This window comes from Helianthus annuus, chromosome 5, assembly GCF_002127325.2.
Source record: "Helianthus annuus cultivar XRQ/B chromosome 5, HanXRQr2.0-SUNRISE, whole genome shotgun sequence".
Taxonomy (NCBI): domain Eukaryota; kingdom Viridiplantae; phylum Streptophyta; class Magnoliopsida; order Asterales; family Asteraceae; genus Helianthus; species Helianthus annuus.
Window position 1 is genome coordinate 100517484 of NC_035437.2, and position 8541 is coordinate 100526024.

An 8541-nucleotide genomic window follows, 5' to 3' on the forward strand; every position below is an offset into this window, starting at 1 on the left:
TCCTAACAAAAAGAGTGAAGCACAAGTTAGTGAGAGAAAGAGAGAGAAGTCACCAGAGAATTGTGGTGACAAACAGGAGAAGGAGTCAAATTCTCCAAAGCAATCTGATCCTAAGCAACCAGAGAATGTTGTTGTTGGTGTAGATAGGGCTGGAACAGGAACTCCACAAGTTCCACGTTTTCAAAGAAATCAACCTAGATTTCAGCCCAGATCTCCACCAGGCAGATATCAGAGACCTAGAAGCAGTTCACCTAGAATGAGCAATTATAGTTCAAATAATTTCAGAAGTCAAGGTCAATATCAAAATCGATACCAACATTATGGTGGTCGAACTTTTTATAACAATGGCTTTAGAAATTATAACAATCAAGCTTCTTGGAATCAAAACTCAAGGTTTCAAAATCAAAATTTCGAAAGGTCAAATAGTCCAAATGTATATAGGAACCCTCAGGACCAAAGACCTAGTGGAAATCAAAATCAAATTCCAACAGGTCTGAGATCCAAGACTCCAATTAGGAGTAATGGATATTGGATGGATGTTACAGTCGTTGGTGAATTTGGACGACCCAAGACCATTAAGGCTTGGGTCCCCCAATCTAACTAATTTTTAAGTTAGTCTGTGCAGGAGCTGCTAAGGAGGATTATCAACTTATGTTGATAGTGGCTGCTTCAGGCACATGAAGGGGGATGTGAGATTGTTGATATGTATATATATTAAATGACTTAAATTAAAGTTCAAAGTGCTGAGTCGACACAGAGGATAACCTGGCAGATCTTTATACTAAAGCATTTGACAGGGCTCGCTTTGAACATTTAGTCGAACTCAACGGGATGAGGAATCCTGAATAACTGGTTTTTCATAATAATTTTTGTAAATAGTTTACTGTTTTTCTTAAAAATCAAAAATAAAAAAAATTGAAAAAAAAACATAAAAAAAATATAGAAAAATTAAAAATGAGTTATCACTGTATGAAAGGAGAAATGATAGTACATCAGCAAGTTAGACTGTCACACTGAACTTGAACCTAAATTGCTTAAGTGTGATAGCAGCTTCATCATATGATGTACCAGTAGGCAAAAAGCATGAAATAATCAACTTACCAATGTGATATAAACTTAAATGAACTGAATATGAGTGGGGAACACATCAGTGGTGTATGGTTTAATGACCTTAATTCTTGCGTTGATAGATTGCCAAAATCTGAAGTTTTGGGTCTTTATACTGTTATTTCATCTAGGGATATCTTGGCTGTTTGTCTGTTAGAACTAAAATTGTACATGACCTCAGGAAAGAAAGTCACTTGGAATTAGCTCATTTCTATTTGAATGTCTGTATGTTTTCCTGATACACACAATTTTGATCTGATTCTGAAATCTTCTCTGAAAAAAGTCGTGTACCTCCTCTGTTGCATCCAGATATATGCTGACCTGGAGGTGCTAGGCAACGACAGCTTCTGCTGCATCCAGATACATGCTGACCTAGCTGTACGTTGTCGCGCTATAGATCTAATACACCCGAAAGAGGCCCTCAAGTGCCCAAAAGAAACCCAAGAAACCTATATCAAACTGAGAAAATCTCATTTGATCTGTATATTATACCATCTCTACTAAAGATCTATTCTGTTCTCTTCTCAACCTATTCCCAGTTAAGATTTCAGAACTCTGGATTGGACTTGTGAAATATGTGGTAGGGAAGATACTTGCATGATAGAGTGTGCTGTTTATATTTCCAGGATTTGATTAGTATTTATTTGGGTGTTCATTGTTAAGAAATTAAAACATGATAAAACAGTTTATATGCAGACTTAGACACAGTCAGGATATCTTAAAGGATGACATCAGTATACTCACCTACTACGATGAATCTTTGTGCATGCCTTGATCGCGGGGGTACATCCTGAAGTGGGACACACTAGTATATCAGTAAATAAAATTACCTTAACGTATCATACGGTAATGGTACTTGAAATGTTCATGCATTTTGTTTAAGTGGATAAACATACTGGTAATCGTCTTGAACTGCTTTTCACTAAAAATCACATAAAGAATTATCTAATTGTGTGAAACAGTTTGATTGTGCTGATATGATCTTCTTACCAGTGATTCTCACAAAAATAGAGTGTTTATTGTTTTTGTATTTACTTGCTTTCAGAAAAATATAAAAAACCAAAAATAGTGTCTTTTTCTGTTTAAAATTCTTAACGTACGGAAAACTGTTATTCTTGGAGGAATTGTTACTGATAGGGGGAGACGGTGTTAGAAAGTGAGTTCAAAATTTCTAAATCAGGCAGGTTCTTTTGTGTTGGACAAAAAGTTTTGCGTGTTGGTGATAAGTTGAAAAAGCTTAATCTGTGATACAGTTTAACTGTCTCTTGAAAAATTCTTATGGTTTCTCGAGATGTTTGTTTTATAGTATACAGATTGAAGCAGTTTGTTGCTGAGAAGTTGCTGTGAAGTGTAAAGATGAGAGTTTGATTGGATGCATGGTATAACCTCCTTTCTATATTGCAGACAAAGTTGAAGAGTTTGAAGATTGCTTTGCAAATACTGAACAAGAGTTTACTCAAACGCTAACGTGTTGAAGCTTTGGTGATTGGATGCATCAGCTTAGGGGGAGTCTGTTGCTGACAGTCTGTTGCTGACAGAAGCTGTTGAAGCTGAAGCTATCCAAAGACCAAAGACAGTGCAAGATTACTTGAAGATTGCAAGAAGACCGAAGACAAAGTTTTGACTGAAGACAATGTAATGCCCCAAAACTCGGGTCTAAATATTTCATTTAGACATTTTATTAGGTTGGCATAAGTAAGTAGGATTTATTGGTTAAGTGGGTTGTTTCACTAATAACCAAGTTACCTCACTTGGTTAGATAGTGTTGGTTATAGATTGAGAGTGGAAAACAATGGGGCCAACTATGTTTAATTAACAAACATGAGGGACTAATGTGGGTTAAAATGAAAGTTGGGATATTATAAGGAAATAATAACACACACAAACACACATCTCGTGTGTGTTCTGGAACGATCAGGAGCTCCCAAAGGAGCCAAACCCTAGCTCAAGCTTATATGATCAAATTGAAGGGTAAATCGAAGCTCAAATTCATGAATAAACACGGATTAATGATCACCATCACAAGAGGATCAAAAGGTATGTCTCAAAACTAAGATTGGTGATCTTGTATGAAATGGGTTATGTCTTAATCCATGAATTGGGATGAAATTGAGCATGAGAATGTATTAGTATCATGATATAGAGCATAGATTACACATGGTTTAGGCTAATTAGATGATTAGAGATGAAACCCACTTGTAGTAGTGAAGATGATGATATGGATAATCATGCATGTTTAATTGTTGTGTAAAGTTTATGTATGATGTTGTATGTAATGAGTAATAGTTAGTTAATTTGGGCATATTATGAGGATTATATGATTCTAAGTGGAACTTGATGATCTTGACATGAACTTGTAAAATTATGCATGAATTAGTTGTATATTGTGCATTAAATGGTGTACGCACACCAAGTGTTTGATGAAATGCCTAAGTGAAGTTAGGATGTGAGATTATAGGAAACGGCTTGACATATATGAATGGAATATGATAATGATATGACTAGTAGTTTACTAACTTGAAGAATGTGTTCTAGATGGAACTCGTATAAGAATTCGGGTTGAATATATGCGTGAGTCAAGTTTATGCATTTGGAGCTTGTATGTCGAGTATGTGACTAGGTAATTATGTAGTGGTTTTTGTCACACAACATTTTGTATAAAATAAATATCACGTCATTAATATAAGTTACCCTATTAAGAAGGATACATGTTCATAAGTTGAAAGTATGTAAATAGGACATTTGACATCTTGAAAGTCAATAATGAATGTATAGCGTGATTAGCCTTTCGGACATGATTATAATAGTACAGAAGTCATGTGTATCGTAGTAGATGATCTATGTGTCGTAAATGATGATAATTGAGTTGTATTAATATGGGCCAATGTGACTCTTAGTCTATGCTTTGTGTATGTGGTATTTGGTTAATATAAAGTCAAGTAATGTATGAATGGAAGGAAACGAATATTAGTATGAATGAGCAAATATGCTAATCATAATGTGATTGTGATGACATGAAAGGATAGGAATCACATTAGCATGGACTCAAGAACGGAAGGTTAACGGGTCAAGCGGAGGCGAGGAATCAAGCATGAACACTAACGCTTAAGGTAAGTGACTTCCAACTCACTTCTTAGTATGTATATAGAATTTTCATGTTCATGATTGTGGGGAAATTATGTAAGGTTATGTAATGATGAAAGCATTAAGGTAATTTAATGGGTTTAAACGGGTCGAATAATTATGTATAAGTAAGGTAGCGGTAATGAAATTCGTAAAGATTACGGACCCGGGGCAAGGATTCTTAGTCTAAAATGCAGGGAAAGGTTTTACAGACAATTAGAAACAAGTTATGTTGAGATATGCATGAATGGGTCAAAATTTGGTAAAAGGGAAATAAGCCGAAGGCATAAGAGTCATAAAGTTAGGTAGTCCAAATATTGGATTTTTACTCCATGTGATGGAGAATTAAATTACGGTCGCATAGGAAAAAGAATCGGGTAAAACTGATCAAAAACGAGTAAGTTATGCGAGTTTTAGTATTAAAAACAAAGGCTGAACTGGGCATCACCGTAGCTTACGGTGCCCACCGTAAGCTACGGTGGGTGCTGGGCATTTAATTCTGTCGTAAGGCAGTTTATTTCTACCGTAAGTTTTTGGGGCCACCGTAAGCTACGGTAGCCACCGTAGCTTACGGTGGAGGTCAGGTGTAAAAGTATTGTTTATGTAATTTCTTCGTTTTTCTTCGAATTCGGACCCCGTGAACCCATTCCAAGCCTCGTTAAGTTTTTATAATGTTTTTTAACCCTACCAAATGGCTTGGTAAGTTACGGATGAATATGAAACTCATTTTTAAGATCCGAAACATACCCGATAGATAACTTGAAAGCGTTTAAGATGTGCGAATAAGAACGGGGTATGTAAGCGAGTATGCGGGGTAATGAATTAAGTACGTGGGTATGTATGTATGTATGTATGTATGTATGTGTGTGTGTGTATGTATGTGTGTATGTATGTATGTATGTATGTATGTATGTATGTATGTATGTATGTATGTATGTATGTATGTATGTATGTATGTATGTATGTATGTATGTATGTATGTACGTACGTATGTATGTATGTATGTATGTATGTATGTATGTATGTATGTATGTATGTATGTATGTATGTATGTATGTATGTACGTACGTACGTATGTACGTATGTACGTATGTACGTATGTATGTATGTATGTATGTATGTATGTATGTATGTATGTATGTATGTATGTATGTATGTATGTATGTATGTATGTATGTATGTATGTATGTATGTATGTATGTATGTATGTATGTATGTATGTATGTATGTATGTATGTATGTATGTATGTATGTATGTATGTATGTATGTATGTATGTATGTATGTATGTATGTATGTATGTATGTATGTATGTATGTATGTATGTATGTATGTATGTATGTATGTATGTATGTATGTATGTATGTATGTATGTATGTAGGTACGTACGTACGTACGTACGTACGTACGTACGTACGTACGTACGTACGTATGTATGTATGTACGTATGTATGTATGTATGTATGTATGTATGTATGTATGTATGTATGTATGTATGTATGTATGTATGTATGTATGTATGTATGTATGTATGTATGTATGTATGTATGTATGTATGTATGTATGTATGTATGTATGTATGTATGTATGTATGTATGTATGTATGTATGTATGTATGTATGTATGTATGTATGTATGTATGTATGTATGTATGTATGTATGTATGTATGTATGTATGTATGTATGTATGTATGTATGTATGTATGTATGTATGTATGTATGTATGTATGTATGTATGTATGTATTTATGTATAGATTTCACTAGTGAATGTATGCACGTGTATAGTTATGTTTCGTTTGAAGTATGGGTGTAAGTATGTAGATATGTACGTAGGTAGGTATATATGTAGGTAACGGTGTAGGTGCGTATGCGGGTAGATATACATGGGTGTAAGTATTATGTATTTAAGTGTGAAGGTGCATACGCGTGTAGGTGTGAACGTATATATGCGGATGCTAGTATGCATGTATAACCATATGCCAGTAGGTAAGTACGTATGCTCATATGATTTCAATATGATTGAGTATTGATGCAAGTAACAGTGTACCTTGAGAATGAAGAATAATGCAGGTACAATGTTGAAGTCTCGCCGGAGAGTGGATACTCAGACGGAAATGCCTAAGTGCAAAGGAATAACGGAATAGAAAGTAAAAGTGTATGAATCTTGTTACGTTCATAATGTGTACTAATGTTTGAAATTGTATGGTAAGTGTAGGTTGTACGAGTCACGGAGGATCTCTGAGGAGTGGAGATCGAAGACCGAGTCACAAGTTAGATTGTACGGGACTGTTTGAATATCTAATTTAGTAAACATAGTTTATGTTTCTATTTCGTAAATGAGTTCGATTGATGTATTCATTATAAATGTGTCACCTTAAAATGAACTTCAAGTAAGTTAAGACGTTCATAATGAAAGAAATTTTATGGTACGTATTTTCCGCTGCGTCTTTTCAGTTAAAGCGTGTTAGGGTGTAACAAGTTGGTATCAGAGCCCTGGTTTGAGAGAATCAAGTAGAAGGAGGTAAATACTTGAACTCAAACCGGTGTGCTCTCGTGACCAAGGACCCGTAAAATCTAAGACTCGATCAAGATCTAAGGGTAGAAGCCAAGGTAAGTATGGGCTTAAGTATGTATTTGAAGATAACTAACAGTATGTTATGTGTAAGGTTAGTATGATTGCTTGGAAAGGATGATTTGTAAATGCGGTCTAGCGCCGGCACCAAGGTATGTAATATGACATATTGACCGAGGTACGTAGATTTAGCTTATGGGTGCATGAAATGGTAGAATTAAGCAAGAGAAAGAAAATTTTAAATGGAATATAATAATGGTATGGTAAGGAAGTTTTGGAAATGTTACACGTGCCGAAACTTAATTCTGTGGACATAAGGTGGCGATTTGTTGGTGCAGTTGTCTGTCGACTACATCTTAGTTCGAGTCTTACGGCAGAGCAGATTGTATAGGAATAGGAAAGTGAGAAAGTTTGTATAGAATTAAAGTGGTTGGACCGCTTATTAGACCTATTAGAGATTAGGATCGCTCTTAAGGCATGATGATGGACCGCTTATGTGGTCATCATAGTGGACCGCTTATGTGGTAGTTATGTAGATCGCTCATATGGACATGTCCATATGAGCGGCCCATAACTTCTATATATAGTAGATCCTAATGAGCGATCCATATAGTTCCAGAGTACGTATGTGTGTGTGAAAAGGCGAAGCTCTGTCCGTTTGTCTCCACATTCTTGTAACTTGTTAGCGGATCAATAAAGGAGACAGTTAAATAGTGAAATCAAGCTTTACGAAGACTAATTCAATGAATTCCGCCTCTGAACTAGTCTAAGTGCTCTTCTGATCGACTCATCGGGTCAGCAAACGATCCTACATGTGGTATCAGAGCTCAGGAGGAAGAGTTCTTGCTGTTTAGCTCGATTTTCACTCGATATTCTCACTTCTACACCTTCTTATCTGATTCGAAGAGATTTCACGGTCAAAAATCATTCAAAATCTCAGGGATTGTGCGCAATAGTACTGTGACAAACCCTGGAAAGTTTCAGATCAGAATTCCAAGCCGTTTGGAAGATATCAAGGTTTTTCGGTTCGAAATCGCGAAGGAATCTGGGCTGGTTCGCTGATTTGGATCGCTTTTGGGACAGACCGATCGAACGGATCGCTTATTTGACATTTGTGAACCGCTTGTTCGGACATATTGGACTAGCTCAATAGCCGGATCGCTTATCTGAATAATAGCCGGATCGCTCATCTGAACGGTTGGAACCGCTCGAACGGACAACTTGGAACCGCTCGAACGAATAACTTGGAACCGCTCGAACGAACCGTCTGGACCGCTCATCCGAACAACTTGGACCGCTAATTCAAACAGTTTGGACCACTTATATGAACGGTTGAATTCGCTTATTTGGACACAACCGGGTCGCTTATCTGGACAGATCAGGCTCGTTCGAATTGACTATCTTGGAACGCTCATTCGGTTCGCTGATTTGAACATCCGGTTCGCTTGTTGATCAGATTGTTTGATTGCTTATTGGACATCCGTTTATCCGAACAGTATTTTTGAAAACATGAAAAGAATTCCGATATTTCCAGATCTCGGAAGTGATGTTGATACGGATGATGAGGAAGAGTATCTCAACAAATGCAGAAAAAGCACTGATCCTAACAGTTTTAATTTTTTCTATGCAGATAAAGTTGAGATGCTGAATCAAAAGAAGATTGCTCGTTTACAGAGAGAGCTTGATGCAGCTAAGTCACTGGCTGATGAAAAGGCAAAAACTGAAGCTGTAGAGAAAGT

The 8541-nt window shown here is 36.3% G+C and overlaps 1 long non-coding RNA gene across 2 annotated transcripts; it reads left to right on the forward strand.

Moving 5' to 3' along the window:
• The first annotated feature begins 3009 nt into the window (after positions 1 to 3009).
• LOC110938937 lies at positions 3010 to 6645 on the forward strand. 2 transcript variants are annotated; one of them, XR_004893116.1, is made up of 3 exons: positions 3010 to 3144; positions 4134 to 4217; positions 6446 to 6645. It is a non-coding gene; the product is annotated as an uncharacterized LOC110938937 (long non-coding RNA). The 2 variants fall into 2 exon arrangements; XR_002591833.2 differs by having other exon boundaries at positions 3018 to 3144; positions 4129 to 4217.
• The last annotated feature ends 1896 nt before the right edge of the window (positions 6646 to 8541 follow it).